We start from the raw sequence: 21845 nt of genomic DNA, 5'->3' as shown, positions 1-21845 counted from the left end.
AATGGGAGAAGATATTTGCAAATGACATATTAGGTAAAGGGCTAGTATCCAAAATCTATAAAGAACTTATCATACTCAGCACCCAAAGGACAAATAATCCAATAAAAAAATGGACAGAAGACATTAACAGACATTTCTGCAAAGAAGACATCTAAATGGCCAACAGACACATGTAAAACTGCTCCACATATCTCAACATCAGGGAAATACAAATCAAAACCACAGTGAGATACCACCTCACACCAGTCAGAATGGCTATGTTGGTGAGAATGCAGAGAAAGGGGAACCCTCCTACACTGTTGGTGTGAATACAAGCTGATGCAGCCACCCTGGAAAAGAGTACAGAGCTTCCTCAAAAAGTTGAAAATAGAGCTACCCTACAACCCAGCAATCACACCACGGGGTATTTACCCTAAAGATAGAAACATAATGATCAGAAGGGGCATATGCTCCCAAATGTTTATAACAGCAATGTCCACAATAGCCAAACTATGGAAAGAATCTAAATGTCTATCAACAGATAAATGGATAAAGAAGATTATATATATATAATTATATATATATAAATATATTATATTATATATATATAAATATATATATAAATATATAATATAAATATAATAAAATATATTATATTAAATATAATTATTAAATATATTATTTATATATTATATATATTATAATATAATATAAATAAATATATAATATATATAAATATATATATTATAATATTATATATATTATATTATATAAAGAAGATAAATGGATAAAGATTATATATATATAATTATATATATAATCTTCTTTATCCATATATATATATGATGGAATACTATGCAGCCATCAAAAAACCCTAAAATCTTGCCATTTGCAATGACATGGATAGAACTAGAAGGTATTATGCTAAGTGAAATAAGTCAATCAGAGAAAGATAATTATCATATGATCTCTCTGATATGAGGAATTTGAGAGGCAGGGCAGGGGGTGGTGAGGGGTAAGAAGGGAATAAATGAAACAAGATGGGACCGGGAAGGGAGACAAACCATAAGAGACTCTTAATCTTGGGAAACAAACTGAAGGTTGCTGGGGGCTGAGGAGAGAGGGATAGGATGGCTAGAGTTTGGATATTGGGGTGGTTATATGCTATGGTGAGTGCTGTGAATTATGTAAGACTGATGATTCACAGACCTGTACCCCTGAAGCAAATAATACATTATATGCTAATAAAAAAAAAACAAAAAAACCACAAACATAAAAGTAAAAAAAAAGAAGCATGTTGTTTGTCCCTACCACTGACAGCCTGTGAAAATTCTATGACAAATAACAAGGCAAGAAAGATTTGGAAGAGTCTTGATGCCACCCTCTTGCCAATGGTTTTGAAAATATTATATTATATTACAGTATCTAAAACATAAATAGTCCTTTAGAGTATACTGTCACTGCCACAGCATGACTTGCTTGGAGTTCAGTGGTGCTCGGGTCACTTGGTGTGAGTCTGCCTGTTAGCATGAAAGCTTTTGAGTGAAGTCAGCCAAGTTACCTTCTTGGGATCTTGGCTATATTTACACAAAATGGAAATGCTGTAAAACATTTTACAAAGAGTTGTTCAATGAATTATCCAAGAAAGCATATGTGAGAACAATGCGTAAATTGTGAAGATCCATATGACTTTAAGGACTTTCTATCACTGGGAAAGAGCAGGCAGAGGTGAAATCTGCTCCAGAGAGCAGGGTCAGTGGTGAGTATAAGAGAAGCTTTCTTGGTTCTATTTTGGGAAATATTTTTATCAGTCAAGACAGCTATTAATTTGGGCGCCTCGGTGGCTAAGTCGTTAAGTGGTTGCCTTTGGGTCAGCTCATGATCCCCGGGTCCTGGGATCAAGCCCCACATCAGGCTCCCTGCTCAGCTGGAAGCCTGTTTCTCCCTCTCCCACTCCCCCTGCTTGTGTTCCTTCTCTCACTGTGTCTCTCTCTGTCAAACAAATAAAATCTTAAAAAAAAAAAAGATATGTTAAAAAAAAAAGACAGCTATTTATTTAACTGCTTTAGTCCTGTGTGATTCTTAAAAGTGCTTGACCAAATAATATGAATCCTTTTAAAGAGCAGGTTTGCTATATTAATGACTTGCTGGGACTTAATGAACTATAATAACCAAATAAAACTAATCATTACCATGTTCATATGATGTTGTAGGTAAGGATATAAATAAAGCTTATTCCCTGGACAAAGATAACTGTATGTCTTGCTTATGGGAACCTCAGTCCATGATAGCAATGGAGAAGGAAGGCTCAGTAACTAAGACTAAAAGCAGGAAATAATAAGGATTCCACTGTATTTTTTTCCTTAATAGAAATTGGAGATCTGTCCCCAAATATTGATGAATTTTAATAGATTTTAAAATTCTTCCCTCAAACTTTTCCTTTTTCTACTTTTCCAAAGTCATTTCTTTCATAAATGGCTATTTTTCAAAATGCCTGTCAATGAATGTCACTAGGATATAACAGGAAAAAATAAAACCCCAGAGTTTTTCATACCTCTGTAGAAACACAGAGATATATTCTGTCATTTCTCCTCTGTGGAGAAATTAGGTGTTGACTTGTGAATGTGTTCACACTGAAAGACTTTGTTGTCATGAAAGAGTTAACTGACTAGAGAAATGAGCTTTAAACCCCCTCTGAGGAAAGAATGGTGCTGGTACATCAAAAAAGCATTTGGCATTATTGAAGAGCACTGGAAAAGACCCAATGTCATTGTTAGAGTCTGAAATCTGCCCCAAGTTGTACAGATGAGGGTTCAGGGAAAAAACAAAAAAACAAAACAAAACAAAAAACCAAAACAGACAAAACAGAATCTACAAAAATAAGTTCAATTTTGAGCATTCTGCATGAAAAAATTTGTTCCATTTCAGTAGCTTGTGCTGTGCAGTGACCATGTGTAGGTACTACTCTAGGCACTGGGAACTTGCTGGTGAATAAGACACAAGTCCCAACCTCAAAGAACTGACACAGGCCCTGAACAGAGATTTCTAATGCCCTGTGATGTGACAGAGAAACAGGTGACGAATTGCATCTTCAGCCTAACCCAAGCTAACACAACTGAGTAACTGTTAAATGGTGAGTAGATATCGGCCCTATCTGGGCAACACTGAAAAAGGAAAAGCATTTAGATTAAGAGTATACCATAATCCAAGGAAGTTCAGCATCACAGTGACACCAAACATGAGAGGGGAAGACAAGAGACATGGCTTGGAGAAATAAGGAAAAGTCTTTATGATGGGACTATTTTCTTTGTTAAGGAGCAAGGAGCTTGCAATTTATTCTGTGCATATAGTTCCAAAAACTATCTTATCACGCACTTGACCTGGAAAGATTCTCTTTCTTAATACAGACTCCTAGTCTATCCCTTGCCCTTTAAAAACAGTTATACTCAGTAGACTCAGGATGGAGTCAGGAATATATCACTGACAAAGAAAAAATTTCCCATTGAAAAGCAAATGGAAAAACACATTATAGAAGTAAGTCTATCAGTAATCACAAGACATGTAATTAAATTTTGCTCTCATATAGTGACTCCATTTTTGATATTTAATACTTTTTATAATAAACCAACAAACTCTTAACAGGTAACATAAGAATTTTCTTAAGTTAGTAAAGGGTATCTCTCAAATCTATTGTAAAGAAAATGTCTTATTTTAAAACTTTAGAAACTTTCCCTCTAATATCAAGAACAAAACTGGGGCACTCACTGTCACTATTATGTAACATCTCACTGGAATACTTGACAGCAGGAGGAGGAAAAACAGGAGGAAGAGAAGCAGGAGAACGACAGGAGAAGAGATAAAAGGAGAGAAACAGAAAATATACATGTTCATGAAAATAAGATTATCAGCTAAGAAAATAAAAAGAAATCTAGAGTAAACAATTAGACTCAGTTAAAATATTTTCCAGTATTGTTGAATACAAGATAAAAAGATAAATTAGTATTTATATACATTAGCAATGATCATTTAGGAAGTGAGATTTTTAAAAGGATTTGACTTATAAAAGCAAATGGAACTAAATCCATTTAGTTCCATTTAGAAATAAATCCACCAAAATGTGTAAGATCTTTTGGGAAAGTATTCCTAAACTTTTGAAGGTCATAAAACAGCCTGAATAAATAGAAAATATATAAAATTATTGAATGGGCAAATTCATTATCGTAGTGACATCAATTTCTCCACATTATCTGTTTATTCGATTCTACTAATTAAATTATAATTCTATTATTTTTTCCAACTATTGCTTTATTTTATTCATATGCTTAAGCCACATAGAAAAGACATCCAAGCAGTTCTGCCCCATATCACGAAAAGTTTTCAATCAACACCAATTATGTGGTGATAAATAATTAGAAATGGTGAGCTCTTTGGGTCAAGACTAACAAAAATTTCTATAGGACATTTTTGTGGAATGTGACAAAATCGTTCTAAAATTCATAGAAAAATAAAGATTCTAAAAGAATTTTTAAAAAAGTTTTAAAGAAAAAATATGAGGTAGGTGTCACCCCCTACAAAATCAAAGCATTTTAAAGTTGTGATAATTAAAAGTGTTTTACTGGCATAAAGATAGACAAACAGCTTGATGAAAAAGAGTTATCTCGAAACAGACCTACACATATCCAAAGTTGATATAAGACAGACAAATTCAGTTGGGGAAATGTTGGCTGATTGCTAGAATGACTGAACATCCATATGCCAAAAAGAAAAAAATGAACGTCAACCCCTATTTCATACCTTATATAAAAGTTAATTAAAAATGGATCATAGACCTAAATGTGAAAGAAAAAAAAATTTCTATAAGAAAACAGCAGAAAATCACTGAAGCCTTTAGACTAAGCAGAGAGTTCTTAGATATAACACCAAAGCATGGTCCGTAGAAATCTTTATCAAAATAAAAAGTACTGCTGTATGAAAGACTTTGTTAAGAAAATGAGAAGACAAGTCACAGAAGGGGAAGGAAAAAAAAAAAAAAAAAAGACTTTCTACCCAGCTTGGGACTCCTTAAGAGGAATTGTTCACTCTAGGGTTTCCTGCTGAGTTGGCCAAAACTCAGCATCCATTAGATGCCTCAGGATGGACAGATCCATAGGAGACTTTTACTGCCCAGCTAGCTTGCCTTCCTTCTTTCCTTACACAAGTTCAGATCCATTTCCCAGTCTATATGTTCTCTGCCCCCTCCTGCTGCTTTCCCTTTACCTTCAGAGTCTGATCCACCAATAAAGCCCTTGTTCTCTTCCCTCTTTCTTACCATCTCCTTTTTAGAGAATATAGACTAGCACTGTACTAAATGCTCGAAGACAAAGGATCATCACCATGAGGACTGAGTGAAAATGTTAGTGACCCAAGAATTTCATGCACGATAAATCTGGTCTGTAAAAGAGACAGAAACACATTTTATAATGGACAAGAGCAAGAAAAATATAACCCCCGTATACATTTTTGTACTAGATTTCTATTGTTTAGTATATTCAACCTTCCCCATGCACTCATACAATAATTAGAGAAATTTAATTCATTTTCAGAAAAAAAAAAAAAAGAAAAGAAAACACCACAGCCACCCCACACCATCACTACATCGTCTTCTCAAACCACACATGGCTGAGGGAGTAAGTGACTAAATTAATTAATTAAATGTGCCTGCCACATTTAATATTTAATATTATTTTTGTGTGTGTTATTGAGAATAGTCACGAATGTCTTGAAAAAGGAGACTGATAAATGAAGACTATGTATTAAAGTATAATACAAAAGTTAAAAAGTAACAAAGTACAGAAACACCTAAATATACAAACAGATATACTGAGGAAGAAAATACTTTCAAGCACATGATATTGGCAAAGCATATAAAGAAATACAATATTCAGTGTGTTAAGATTATAGAAATATAGCCACTTCTATTTTATACATAAAAATGAAGGGAAAAGCTTTACAAAATTTTTTGAGGGCAATTTGGCAATATGAAATAAACTCCTTAATAATGCATACAAAACAAACAAACAAAAAAGTAAAAGAATAAAAAAAATGCATATGTTATGTGTCCTAGGAATTCCACTTCTAGTGCTTAATCCTAAAGTAATATTCCTATGATATATACCAAACTGGTTTTCAGAATGCTTATCATGACATTGTTTATAATTACAAAAAAATACGGAAACTAAGTTGTTAAAATTAGGGCATTGAAAGAACAAATTGTGACTCGCGTATAATGGGATACTCTTTTTTTATTATTATTGTGTTATGTTAGTCACCATGCAGTACTTCATTAGTTTTTGATGTAGTGTTCCATGATTCATTGTTTGCTTATATTGCAATATGTGGTATTAAGGAGGGCATATATTGCAATGGGATATTCTTCTAACATTTAAAAACAATATTGTAAAGTTGGTTTTTTTGACAAATATATATAAAATACTGTTAAGTGAAAAAATTATAAAACATATGTGAGAAATACAGACTCTGAATATTTATTGTAAATAAACTTTATAAACACAGTATTCTGTTCAGAAGTTTAAGTAACATAGTAAATGTCACCAACTAATTAGTGGCAAAGCAGGATTAAACTCAGAGCTTCCTGATTCAAAGACGCAACTTTCAGCTACATAGTATGGTAATTTTAAAATAGTTTTAATAAACACATTAATATATTAAAAAATCAAATAGGTCAAAAGAAGTTATAGAATGAAAGCAACAGTATTCCATCCCATCTCTCCTCTATGCCAGTTCTACATAACAATCAACTTTAAGTTCTTTCTGCTCATATCTCTTTGTACACATTAGCTTGTTAATTATGTGGGTATTTTTGTGTTCTGCTGGTTGTGTTCCTGCAAACGTCTCATATACTCATGACTTAAAGTATATGAAAATTAGTACTGTTACAATTTTCAAAGACCTTAGAATATTATAACTGCTTTTATATCCTCTCTTTTATGCTTTAATCTTGGAGAGTATATATACCGAATATTATTATAGAGTATATATAGTATATAATATATAATTAATAAATATTATAATGATATATATTAACAAATAATGCATAATATATTAAGTAATGTAGCATGTACTATATAAATCATAAATATAATATATAGTAAATTACACATAATAAAATAATATATTAATAAATAATACATAAATTGAATGATTTTTATATATTATATATGCTATATAATATCATATTATGTATAGTTTATATCACCATAGATTTTATTGTTGATTTTATAAAACATTCACATTTACCCACATATATACTTTTCTTATTGCTCTTGTTTTCTTCCAGAATCGCCACAATTTCTCTGTATGAAGAATTCTCCTTAGTAGTTTCTTTAATATGATTCTGCTGCTGCTGAATTATATCAGTATTCCCTTTTATTCTATTATCTAAATGTCCTTCATTTTCTCTTAGTTTTTTGAATATTGTCAATGAATACAGAATGCCAAGCCAGAGGGATGTTTAAGCTCCCTCTCCTCCCAATATTTTGAGGATATAATTCCATTGTTCTTTGACTTCATTTTTTGTGCTCAAGGTCAGCTCTCATTCTTAGGTTTCTTTCTTTTTTTTTTTTTTTTTATTTTATTTGACAGAGAGATCATAGATAGGCAGAGAGGCAGGCAGAGAGAGAGGAGGAAGCAGGCTCCCTGCAGAGCAGAGAGCCCGATGCAGGGCTCCATCCCAGGACCCTGGGATCATGACCTGAGCCGAAGGCAGAGGCTTAACCCACTGAGCCACCCAGGTGCCCCTTCTTATGTTTCTTTGAATATAATATGTCATTTCCTTTCCTTTACATGTTTGTTTTTCACTACTATGACTTCACCAGCTTAAGTGTTTTATTCTGTTTATTTTTAATTATATAGGTTTACAGAATTTGTTGAATCTGTGATTTAATTGTTCTTACAAGGTTTTAGAAGATTCTCAGCCATTATCTTTTCAAATACTGTTTTTATGGTTTTTTCTTTCTCTTCTACTTTTTGGACACTATACATATGTTAGGCTTTTGAAAAACTTCATATGCATTGTGTCTTACGCCCCATCCTTTGCTTTCTCTATGCCCTAGTCTGGATACTTTCTTCTGATATAGGCATGATCACTAACTCTATCACTAAATCTCTCTTTTGTTATTTCCATCCTGCTGCTAAACACATCCACTTGATTCTTAATTTCAGTGATGTTTCCCAATTTAGAATTTCCCCTTGATTTTTAAAAATAATTTCTCTTTATCTGCCCAAATCCTCCATCTCTTAATTTCTTTTCATCACACTTATTTACTTATTTTTTATTTTCAGTTTTTAGTTTCTGGGTCTTCTTCAAAGCTCTCCTAGCATCATAATCATTTCATTCTGAGGCTAGTTCTTTTATCTCTTTCTTGGTTTTATCCCTAGTTTTTCTGATGTACATCCTCAAATGCCTTTCTCAGGAAGAGTGAATGAAAAGTAAACTTTATGAATTCTTATGTGTCTAAAAATAACTCTTGTTTTCACTCTTGATCAATAATTCAGTTGAACCTCAAAAAGAGCCTTAAAAATTGTTTCCCACATGAATGGTTTTAATTTTTTACATCCAATGTTGCTAATAGTAAGTTTGATACCAGTTTGTTTCTTTGTTCTTTTTCATTTGTAGATGATGTAAGGATATGTGTAGCAGGGGTGGCTACCTGGAGTAGCTGTCTAAAAAGATATAATTAACTAGTGTCATGTTTTCAAGCCCTTAGGCTCTCTCTCCTTTACCTAGGAAGTTTGAGTCCTGACTCCAACAACTTTTGTTGTACATATTATGTACATATGTACATATGTTGTACACATTATGTAATATGTTGTACATATTATTTCTTTCTTTGCTTTATGATACCTTTCAACACATCAGTGTGTTTCCAACTGCTTCCAGTCTTCCAGAAATACGTTTATCTTTCTTCTTTTTCACTCTTTAACCCTATCTTATGGTAGACTTCATTGCTTAGGGTTTATACTTTTAAAAAAAGGTCTTATTTCTATACACTACCAGAGGAATGAAAAGCGAATGAGTTTGCTGCAGTACTCTCTTGAGTCAGAACTCATGACACTTTTGAAATAAATGAGCAGGTAAGTGAAGGAATATTTCATTACAGCTACTTATTTATTTCAAGAATCAATTGTAACATCATTGAGACATCTCCATACTTTGCCTTCAGGATTTTTCATTCTGCTATTTATTATGCCACTTTGTTTCTCATGTTTGGATTTATAATGAATATAGGTTAAATCAAATGGTTGTAACCTAACACTCTCTTTGCCTACATTTTTTCCATAATTCAGACCAGGAGCTTTTGCTTCCTAAAGAAGCTGGGATAAAAGGCATTGGCCAAAGATTCACCAGCATAATCTTAATATTGTGAATCTCTATAAATTCTTCAATAGAGATGAATTTCAATGCCTCTAGTGATTGGCATCACAGAATTGAAAGGACTTCAAAAAACCTCTGTCATCAATCATGCATGGTGGTTCTTTACCTAGACACATGTTAAAGGATTTAACGGGTTCTTATGATGTGTGCACCTTGAAATTTCTGAGTTTGATTTAAAAGAGCTCACTAGGATATAATTAACTCAGAACTTAGAGCCTTGTGCATAATTTAGAGGCAATTACGGTTCAAGGAAATAATAAGTCAACTTTCAAATTCAAACAAAAAACAATCTGGAAAAATAAAATTAATCACTGGCAATTACTGAGTTAAAATATCTAACTTATTACCTGAAATGCTCCCATGTAATCACACATTCAACTGTAACTGAGCCAGTAATTGTAATCATAATTAGGAAGGTGCAGGCATTAAAAACTCCAAAGATCACAAAACACATGAAGCTACTATTTAAAAAAATAACTGCTTCAACTTTCCATCTGCAAAGTTTGTAATGTAGTTTAAAGTCCTTAGTTGTGCCTTACAGACCTCAACTTTGTAATGATTTGAAATGGTTCTTAGAATACAATTTTGTATAATTTTGGAAAATAAGTTTAAAAAATTAATAGTAGAGTCCTGTTGGTTCACTTAAGTATTTGTAACATTTCTTCTGAGATCTTGTTTGGATATTAATTGTATTTTAAAGCAACCTATATGCTCACTATGAATTCTTTGCCATGTCTCATTAATAGAGGCTGGAGTTAGCCTGTTTTATTTATCCCTAGCTTTGAAAATAGTAACAACCACTTCAGACGTTTCATTACATTCCAACTAGCTTCTCCTCCCTGGTTAGTCCAAGTAAATGGAAATTTTACTGTACCTAACAATGGTTTTAAAGTCATCTCTCACAGAAACAGTTATTAAAACTCTAAAATGACATTTCTTTCTGTAATCCAACAGGAAGAAAAATTTTAAGTTTCAATAATTTGTGAAGATTTATTCATCGGGAGGAAATTTTTAAGTCATTTTATTTTATTTTTTAAATATTTATCTATTTTTTGAGAGAGAGAGAGAGCATGTGAGCTTGGCGGGGTGTGGAGCACGGGGCGGTGGCAGTGGCAAAGGGAATCCTAAAGCAGACACCTTGCAGAGTTCTAAGCTGGACAGGGCTGCCCAGGACCCTGACATCATGACCTGAGTCAAAATCAAGAGTCAGGCATTTAAAGGACTGAGCCACCCAGGTGTCTCTGTTGACATCATTTTAAATAAAAATCTGTTCTATGACTTCTCTTAAACCATAGAAAGCAGCATCCTTACTTATCTCCTATTTTCCGTCTCAGGTTTAGGTGTGTCCAAAATGCTGCCACCAAGTCTGCACATTGTTCCTTTCTTTTTGCATTCTACAAGTCTCCCTAAATTGAATTTTGGCAGGTTGCTTTGATTATCATAATAAGTAAACATTAAAAACAACTATAGGGCACCTGGGTGGCTCAGTTGGTTAAGCAACTGCCTTCAGCTCAGGTGGTGATCCTGGAGTCTCAGGATCAAGTCCCACATCGGGCTACTTGCTTGGCAGGGAATTTGCTTTTCCCTCTGACCATCCCCCTTCTCATGCTCTCTCTGTCTCTCTCATTCTCAAATAAATAAATAAAAATCTTTTAAAAACCTATAAAAATAATTGTCCTTCTTAAATAGAAAATAGTGCAAACTTGAAAATAAAAGTCATTTTAAAAATATCAGTTATTTGGCATATTGTAGACATCAGTAGTTGGCTCCAGAATGAAAGTAATGAAATCTTTACACCAAAATGAGACTAACTCTTGGTTAAAAGACAAAAAACAAAAACGAACAAACAAACAAAAAAACCCTAAAATGAATCTGTAGAACTATAGAAATATTACTAAGGAGTTTCAAGAAATGCCTAAGTCTAATAAAGGGAGATCAAATTGTTCCCTTAGAATATAGCCATAACAATTCAATGATCTGAAAAAGAAGAAAAATATTAACACAAACAAGTAGCCCATATAATGTCTAGCAGAAGATATACTTTCACCAAGAGGAAAACTGGTTCAGAACATCTCAGGGGGAGGTGGTCTGTCTATAGGTCATTGTATCCAGTGGGAAGATGGTTATGTCACAGTTTCATAGCTTGAATATCCCAACCACTCCCTTTACTCTGATTCTATGACTAACAAATACATTTCCTATAATAATTTGGCTTTTTATGTACTTTCCTAGAATATAAGGGATGTGCTAACCAAAACAGTAATTTTCTTGTACATTGTGTAATTAAATATCTCATTCTAAATCAATAAATTGGTAGTTTTGTTTTTATAGCCATATCTTTTGAATCTAGTTATGGAAAACCAAGATCACCAAATGAGCTGAATCAGAACACTAACAAAATTTGTGTTTCTTGGGCTGTAAGTCTTAGGATTTGTACCTACATTATCATCTTGTAAAACCCAAATACATAGGGTACCTGGGTGGTTCAGTTGTTAAGCGTCTGCCTTCGGCTCAGGTCATGATCCCAGGATCCTGGGATCAAGCCTGTAATGGGCTTCCTGCTCAGTGGGAAGCCTGCTTTTCCCTCTCTCTCTCTCTCTCTCCCTACTTGTGTTCCCTCTCTCACTGTCTGTCAAAATAAATAAATACAATCTTTGAAAAAAACCCAAATACAGAAATCAGTTGCACTTCTTCTCAATAGATATTTATATTATCCCTTTAACTTTATAAATATGAAATACTTTTGTTTTTATATTATTTATTCTTTGTTTACTCAAGAAATATTTATTGAGAAATTAGACAATTATATCAGGTATCATGCAAAAGCACTGATATGCCAAATAGATTTTTGTGTGATGTGATGGAATGCACATTCTATAACTAATAGTTCTTATTCACTCTGCATGAACAATGTGCCAGGCACTGTTCTAAAAACTCTTATGACTATCATTCCATTTAATCTGCATAACTACTCAATGAGATATATTTATTCTTTTTTTTAAAGATTTTATTTATTTATTTGACAGACAGAGATCATAAGTAGGCAGAGAGGCAGGCAGAGAGAGGGGGAAGCAGGCTCCCTGCTGAGCAGAGAGCCCGATGCCGGGCTCGATCCCAGGACCCTGAGATCATGACCTGAGCTGAAGGCAGAGGCTTAACCTACTGAGCCACCCAGGTGCCCCGAGATATATTTATTCTTATATTTTGCTTTAGTAATGAGAAAACCGAGATGGCATAGGTTAAATGATGTCTCACAATCACACAACTGGGATGCAAAATCAGAGGCAGAATTCATAAAGCATATGGACTCCTCTGGTAAGAAAAAGACAAATTAATTACACAAAAAATATGTAAACATAAATGATAATTTGTTCTATAAAAGAAAATGTATAATGATATTTGAGAAAGGTGTGAAATAAGACCAGATAAGTAGACAGGGAACTAATCATGAAGACTTTTTTTGTACCATGTTAGGGGGGAGCCACTTAAGGAGTTTTAACAAAAAAGATGTGGGCTCTTTTAAAAGATCATTTGGTTGTGGCACAGAGAAGAGAATCAAAAAGAGCAGGGGTGGATGTGGAGAGACCATTCAGAAGGAATTTTTTTTCTTTAAAGATTTTATTTATTTATTTGACAGAGATCACAGACAGGCAGAGAAGCAGGCAGAGAGAGAGGAGGAAGCAGGCTCCCCACTGAGCAAAGAACCCTATGCGGGGCTCGATCCCAGGACCCTGGGACCATGACCTGAGCCGAAGGCAGAGGCTTTAATCCACTGAGCCACCCAGGTGCCCCCAAAAGGAATTTTAAGAAGCCATGTGAAGGAATCCTGCAGTGGTGGTGGAGATGGGAAAGGTAGACCATTTAGCAGCTTAGGATGTACTATCAACAGAACCCATGGAGGGTCAAGAGAGAGGAATATGTCAAGGACAAATTGTAAGAATCTGACTTTCCCAGCTGAATGGATGGTAAAGCCATTCCCTGAGACAGAACCATCTTCTAAATTATACCTTCAAACTCTTCTTAATACTACACATTTTTTTAAAAGATTTATTTATTTATTTTAGAGAGAGTGAGTGCAGGAGTGGAAGGGGGACGGGGGGAGAGGGAGAGAATCCTTAAGCAGACCCCGCTGAGTGCAGAGCCCACCAACTGAGCCACCCAGGCACCCTCCCTAATACTACAGAGCATCAAATCATAGCCAATTTTTCCCTCATTTTCTGATGTGTATTTCCTGTAAGCCTTCTTTATAGTCTCACTGTAGGCCTGTGTTTTTACTTGAAGGATGCAGAGAAGGATCTCTTTCAGTCTGAAACACTGTTCTCATTTGTTCCTTCCTAAACCCTGAAACTTCCCCACTGAGTTTTTCTTATTAAAAACCAAACAAACAAAAAATCTTTATTCTTTTGGAGTAGTTTTTGATGCACACTAAAGTTGGAAGTATAGAGATTTCCCATATATGTCTTGGCCCCACATATGCACAACTTCCCCCATGATCACCATTCTCCACCAGAGTGGTATATCTGTACAAGGGATGAACCTACATTGATAAACCAGTATTGCCCAAGGTCCATAGTTTGCATTAGGATTAACTCTTAGTGTTGTACACTCTGTGGTTTTGGACAAGTATGTGATGATGGGTATCCATTATTATAGTATCATACAAAGAATTTTCACCATCCTAAAAACTCTCTGGTCTCCACCTATTCATCCTTCCCCTCACTTATGGCAACCAGTAGATATTTTTACCATCTCCATGGTTTTTGCTTTTTCCAGAATGCTGTAGAGTTGGGAATCATACGGTATGTAGCATTTTTAGATTGGCTTCTTTCACTTACTAATATGCATTTGAGGCTCTTCCATTTCTTTTTATGGCTTGATAGCTCATTTCTTTTTAGTGCTGAGGAAGATTCCATTTTCTGGATGTACCACCATTTTTTTATTCATTCACTTACTATGGGACATCTTGGTTCCTTCCAAGATTTGGCTGCTACAGATATCCATGTTCAGGTTTTTTTGTGGACATAAATTATCAAATTGGGGTAACCAAGGAGCACAACTGCAGGAACATATGGCAGGAGTATATTCAGTTTTGTAAGAAACCGGCAAACTATCTTCCAAAGTGACCGAGCCACCTATTAGATTTTTAACCTTGCCCATAGACCCGATACTTCTTAAGGACTTAATATTTGCCAGATATTACATACTTGAAGCCAGATGATTATTGAAGATTTTATACAATAGCATCCCCTCCAAGACATCCTGTCTCTTAATCCTACCTCACTGGCAGCCCCTCAGATCTTTCCTTCAACCTATTTTATAAGAATTACTTCATTTGTTTTTGAATTCTAACTACTTCTTGGTATACCTGCCCCCCGACCCCATCTTTAAAGATGTACTGTACTGTAACTCCATTTTCCTCATGCCAAGCATAGTTTGTTTTGGAAACAGTAGAGTCTGTATTTGTTGGTAGAATTATATTGAATAGAGATCCACGGTAAACACTTTAATACCTGGGTAAGTATACAGATTCCTAACAAGGAAAACTCGGTTGGCTGTGAGTTCAAATATATTAGAAATCATTACAAAGAAACTATAATTATAAAAATAATAATTGGAGGGGCACCTGGGTGGCTCAGTGGGTTAAGCCTCTGCCTTCGGCTCAGGTCATGATCTCAGGGTCCTGGGATCGAGCCCCGCAATTGGGCTCTCTGCTCAGCGGGGGGCCTGCTTCCCCCTCTCTCACTGCCTGCCTCTCTGCCTACTTGTGATCTCTTCTCTCTCAGTCAAATAAATAAAATCTTTAAAAAATAATAATAATAATAATTGGAGAATTAAAGATATCCATTTTTCTAAGGGCCAATGCCTCTTATAATATGTGCCTTTTTTAATGTTCCCAATATTTCTAGATCACTGATTAAGTGGCTCAGTTTTGCAGTGACTCAGGGAAGCATTCAACTAATGCAGAAAATCATGCTTCAATGGGGAGAGAAGAACTTAATCTTCATTTCAGATCCATGCCCTACATTTTCCACAGCAGTAATGACTGTCTTCATGGCGGCTGTTTTCTATGATTTCATCAGCTGATCTTGAGGAGTTCTACCGTTCCTTGGAAATATAAAAACTAAAATACATTTCCTGAAAACTTTGAAAAGTGGGGTGAAACATTAATCAAAACTAAAACAATCATCTGTAAGAGTTGTGTCATGTGCCTGGTACTAGAACTATTACTGGTCACTGAAAGGAAGGATCAATTACATTAGTGATTCGTCATTAGCCCTGAGGAATTCTACCAGAGTGCTCTCACAGCTGATTGAAGTGCAGGGGAGGAAGAATCAGAAGGACAGAATTTCTGCAGTTTTACATTGTTTGACCATATCCAGATTCTGTTGTGAATAAAGCTGTGGCACTTGGAAAAATCAGCCCATTAATGGACATTAATCCCCAATGTAAAATGAAGGGGAGAAATACAGTGGATGTGGTACAAAGAGCATAGAAAAGATGACATTTACCTAAACACCACCTGCTAATTAATGACCTTGGCCAAATTCCCTACCTAATCTCTTTGTACCTTCATTAACTCTTCTGCAAAGTGGGAATGATAATAATACTACCTCAGAGTGTTGCTGTGCGGATTAATGTGTTAATACAGGAAAATTGCTTCGGCCACATGGTAACCATCAGTAAGTGCTATTTTTGTTGTGGTGGTTGTGATTTCCCTGAGATGCCTTTGATTTAATTAGTTTAATCATCTTTTACAAGTTCCAGCACAAGTGAGGTCTCCTCGGGGGTGGAAGCCAGAGTGGTTCCTCCACTCTTTGAACTCATCCTCCTCCCTGGCTCCTTAGTAAGTTTGAGTCTTTTGTCTCTGTTTTTTATTTGGTTCTGGGGACACACCTTTCCCCATTACAAAACAATACTCTGTGAATAAATTTTCTTCCCTTTAACCTCTGTCCTTCCAACCTCTCCCATCTTTTCTCCTCATTTCCTGATATGGAAAATGATCATTTGGTTCCATTGGGTCCCCATCTGGGCTCCATTCTCTTCCCACACAGGGCTGGGAAGTGGGAGTGTGAAGGGCAGATGAACATCAATTAGATTTCTTCCACTCTCAAATTGGGCTTTCCCTTACTGTTCCTAGAAGTATCTCTGTCTCTTTCTTACCACGATTTTGTTGTCCTAGTTTTAGTGCCTGCCAGGCTTCAAAAAATGGTGCAAATAATGATGCTACGATATCAAAAAACCCTCTTTTGAAAAATCACAAATGATCTTGAAAAATCCAAATCAAATCCTGCCAAATCCTTTTTAAAGCATTCCCATAGCATCTCATATTTAGAATAGTATCCAAACTTTACACTATGGCCAACCCGACCCTGCATAGTCTGTCCTCTGCCTGCTGTTCCCACTCACCACTCACCACTCCCTCCTCCTCTGCACATCACTGGCCCTTCTCAGTTTCTGTGAAGTTTAATCTCTTTGCTACTTCAAGGCATCTGCCTGAAATTATCTTCCATTACCTCTTTCCCTAACTCTTTTGTCTCTACTGGGTTTCAGCTTGATTGTCACTTTTGTTGCAAGGCCTTTCCTTTCCTGACCTCTCCACCTAAATGACATTTTATGAATTTTCATAACACCTTGTATTCACTCTGGAAGATTACTCATAATTTATAATTATATAGTTCTGGTTTGATTGAGTTCTAAATATTGATCTCCTCCAGTAGGTTCTGCATGGACTGTGGCTATCTTGCTTACTGCTGTGTCCTTATGGATTCAGTAGTATACTTATTTAAAAAACATATCTATGAATTCAGTGTGTGGAAAACATCTAAATGCATAGTGTTTAGAGTTCTGTAGTTGTTACCAGCTGTGGACCTGGGGCTATTACTTCTATGAGCCTCAGGTTCCTCATCAGTAAAATGGAATCATGTTCCTTAAAGCCTTATGATGAAATCTCATGCTAGATTCACTGGGCAGGTGATTAAGAAAAATCACTCAGGGATGATCATCTGGCCTTCCTCTGCCACCCTTGCCTCCCCACAATCCATTTCCACAGCCAGTATGTTAAAAGAGAAGCTGGATCACAGTATTCCTCTGCTTGAAACTCTCCAATGTTCCCCCATCTCCTCTCGAATTTCTTGGAAACAGACAGCCCCAGGTCTGCCTTCTCTCCCCCCGCCACCCCCTCTTTCCCAATTTACTCTCTTATTAACCCACCCCTCTCTGCCGGCCACCCTGATCCCCTAAATCATAGCAAGCTCACCAGGCATACTTCTGCCTGGAGCCCTATTTGGAAAGTTTTTAGGAAAGGATCTCTCTCCTGTGCCTATTCTGATTGCAACCGCTTTTTGCCCTCATCACTCCCCAACCTCTTTAGGCTGCTTTACTTTTGCCACCTTCCTTATTCAGCCTTCATGACATTCTAGCAATTTCTTATCTGTTATGTTTATTTTCTGCCTTGTCTCACTAGAATATAAACTCTATGAAACAGGTTTGCTCATCATATTAATTGCTGTAACTGTCACACTTAGAATAAAGTCTGCACTATAGTAGGCACTTAATCAATATTTTTAATTAATAAATGTAGCTATATTAAGATTATTAGTATAACTATATGGAGATAAAATCTATTTTTCTGAGGCACTCTCCTATTCTATCCCTATTTCCATAATAGAAAAAGCTTAATTATTTCTTATCACAAAACTTTCAAAACAATTTATCTCTCCAGAGAATTAATTAAGGGTAAATAACTTAGCCAAAAATTGCCTTGCATCGAGAGGCAATTTGGGCTCTCTGTCATTCGGTCATTTTTATTTGAAAAATCCAGTTTTCCAGGATATTTTTCAGGGGATCCTCTCTTTGCAATCTGGCATTCTAGCTTTCCTCACCAATTGCTCTATCTTATCAAAGCTGAACATTTGCATCAGACTACAGAGAGAAAGCGCCAGGGCCTTTTTAGTCTTCCCTGTCCACGGACTCTATCCTCAGGCTCCATTAGGTGATTACAGGGCCTGTCTCCTTCACTTGTGTGTCTGGTTTGCTATGCCTCACTGATCTTGATTTCCTAGTTTTGCCTTACATAATCTTGCTGCTTCTTGTTTGCTCACAGAAATCATAGATAGAGAGAGTGATTAAGGAATTAATTTTGTTAAAACACCTCAAACCTTTCCCTGGCAAGGTTGTCACATGAGAGACACAGAAGAAAAAGTCTCCTTTAGGATACAAAATTATGGAAGAGAATGAAAACCAGTGAGATGTGAGACTTGTCTAATTCCTCCAGGGCAGACAGACCATGTGTGACTCTACTCTTGTAGCCCAAGCACTTAGCATGGTGTCCAGTTCCTAGCAAGATTTGAACAAATGTGTCCTGTAGAATATATTGGTAAAGATGCATACAGGGCAGCAGCACTTCTTATAAATCTGCAATGGCTTGTTGACACTATGTTGTTGCTTTCCATCAGAACTCTATCATCATGTCCATCAACAGATGAATGGATAAAGAAGATGTTATATATATATATATATATATATATATATATATATATATATAATATACAATGGAATACTATGCAGCCATCAAAAACTCCCAAAATCTTGCAATTGCAATGACGTGGATGGAACTAGAGGGTATCATGCTGAGCAAAATAAGTCAATCAGAGAAAGACAATTATCATATGATCTCTCTGATATGAGGAATTTGAGAGGCAGGGCAGGGGGGTTATGGGAGGAAGGGAGGGAAAAATGAAACAAGATGAGACCAGGTAGGGAGACAAACCATAAAAGACTCTTAATCTCTGGAAACAAAAGAGGGCTGCTGGGTGGGGCGGGGGGGGGGGGGTTAGGGATAGGTGGCCAAGATCACACAGCAAATGATAGATCCGAGTTTAGCACCCAGGGGTACTGGAATCTAAACTCCCTACACCTCATCTGGCTTCTTGCTTCCTACAGTGAAGGACATTTTACCCTATTCTAAAAGGAATTATTTCATTTCATTTTAAAGGGCTCTATTATATGGTGGTTTGTTGTAGCTGATACTCTTTTCTTTTCCCACGGATATTTTCCTGACATCAGTTTCAAGGAACTAGAGATTAAGGCTAGAATATAAATCAACTTACTCCACTTCAACAAATAGAATTTTTTAAGATCTATACTCCCTTTTTTATGGCTTTTGTTTATGAGAAGGCAATGGCTCATTTATTCACAGTTTAGCTTTTGTGTTTTACATTGTGCGATGAGGTGGAATTCTAAGAACTTGTCATAAATGTGTTTCCAAGCAAAGAGCCCTTTGTAACAAGACCAGAACTAACAAATATTTGTGGATTATGATAGTAATGATGTTTTAGTGAGCAGATACCAGGAATGACAGTTATTGAACACATACATTATTTTTAAATGTCTTGCTATATATTCTTTTAAGGTTAAAATAATTTTTAAGGGCAAGGTATTACTATTTGTTTTACTCTTAAGAAAACTAACTCATCGGTACAATAACTTGTCCAAGATCATCTAGAGAATAAGTGGAAGAATTGGACATTGAATCCAACTTGTCTAACTCCAAAAGTTCTCCTTCTATAATATTAAATAGCCCAACGAAATAAGAGGGAAAAGTAGTCAATCAGTCAGCATTGACTTCAGCTAAAGGGAAGAGAAACACATCTACAGTGACCCAAGCAGTAGTGACTTGTTTCCATAGACCAAGTTCAGAGTTGAGCAGGCCAGCACTAGCATGGTGGCTCAAAGAAGTTATCAGAGAATGAGGTTTCAAATCACTTCTGATCCACTCTTTTAGAATGTGGTCTCAATTCCCATGATCGCAGCTGTGCTATCCTCTACTGGTCATTAATCCCCCACTGAGGGCAAGAAGAAGGGGTGAAAGTTGATGGCAAGAAGCTCATGCTAGCTGAATCTACCCTGTTTTATCGAGAAAATAATAGCTGTGCCAGCAGTGTCACCTGGTGACTTCACTTACTCACCACAACAGTGCTACATGAGCACTCTTTATGGTAAGGGAACCTGGGAGATGGATGTGCATGCCAAGTGCATACATTGACACCATGAACAAAATTGGAGTTGTATTAAAAGGGAAGGACATATTTGGGGTTGGCTGGCAGCAGTATCTGTCACAAAAAACTGATCCTGGGAAAATGAGAACTAGAGGTCAGTAAAAAATTAATAGAGAAATCTATAAAGCCTAGAAAGAGATGATCCATTATTTCACATAGGAAAATATATTGGACAACTAGATAAAAAGGATCATAAGGGAACTGTTTACTCAACCACTTAAGTATATTTTCTGTTAACCTCCCTATTGGTCTAATTATTTGAGTACCAAGAGCAATATCCTACTGGTAGCTAGATGGTTCCATTTATACTGCAAGAAAAACACCTACTTAGGACACTCAAATACAGCAGAAAGATTCAACTGGAGAAATGGTCTCTTGGTTTTTAGGGTGATTTCAGAAGTAACCTATGGCCCTATTCATACACAAGTCATCAGTAAATAAATCAACACTGTAGACCCCAGACTTTTTAAGATAGAAATCACTATCATAGTGCTTTGGGAATCAAACATTTATGCCTCTAATCTTGACTAAAAAATAAAAGGAAGGAAGGAAGGGGAAACGAGAAGAAAAGATAATTAAAAGGAAAAGAGAAAGAAAAGAAAAACAAAAATTTCAGATAAGAGTTTCTTTAATCAATCAACACTTCCTAAACTGGGCCTAGTTACACTGATAACCTGCTGAGCTGTCAAAGTTGAGATACGTCAAACTGCCTATTGAGGAAAATGGGTCCCTTTCTTTCTGGAGATGAAATCTCCAGCACGGACCTAAAATATTATTATAATTATTCTTTCTCTATAAGATGCATGGTTATATGTGCATCTATATGCACAAGGAATGTTAGAAAGAGGAATTGAGAGGAAATTAGAATCTCTTCCCACCTCAGGATCAATCTTAACATAGAAAGAGCAGGTGTTACAGCATATGTGCTAAAATCAGAAGATTTGCACAGCCCTATGCATGGAGCCCTTGTAAATTCACAAAGCTCACCATACTTTTCCAAGATTCCCTTGTGAAATTCTGCCTGGTCCTGTGCTCCCATAGCAGTTGGTGTATCCTTACTTTAACATGTGCCTCTCTGTGTTTAGTTATTAGCGCACATATGTGTCTTCTCCACAAGGCTATGAATTTCCTAAAGAGAGAAGCACTATATAGGAAGTTGAACTTGAAAACAATATACAAGGGATGTTCTGAATTCTCGATCTCTAGAATCTTTAAAAACAGCTGTTTCAACAGAGACATGTGTAGAGACAAGAGGCTAACCTGGATGACCCTTTCAAGACTTCCAGATCTAAAAGTCTGTTTTAAAAGGAATTCCTTAAAGATAAAATCAGAAAGCATCTATTTGGTTATCCAAAATACAAAGTAATTTCATTTTC

The sequence above is a fragment of the Lutra lutra genome, chromosome 1 (assembly GCF_902655055.1).
Source record: "Lutra lutra chromosome 1, mLutLut1.2, whole genome shotgun sequence".
NCBI classification, from domain to species: domain Eukaryota; kingdom Metazoa; phylum Chordata; class Mammalia; order Carnivora; family Mustelidae; genus Lutra; species Lutra lutra.
This window is presented reverse-complemented; position numbering follows the sequence as displayed.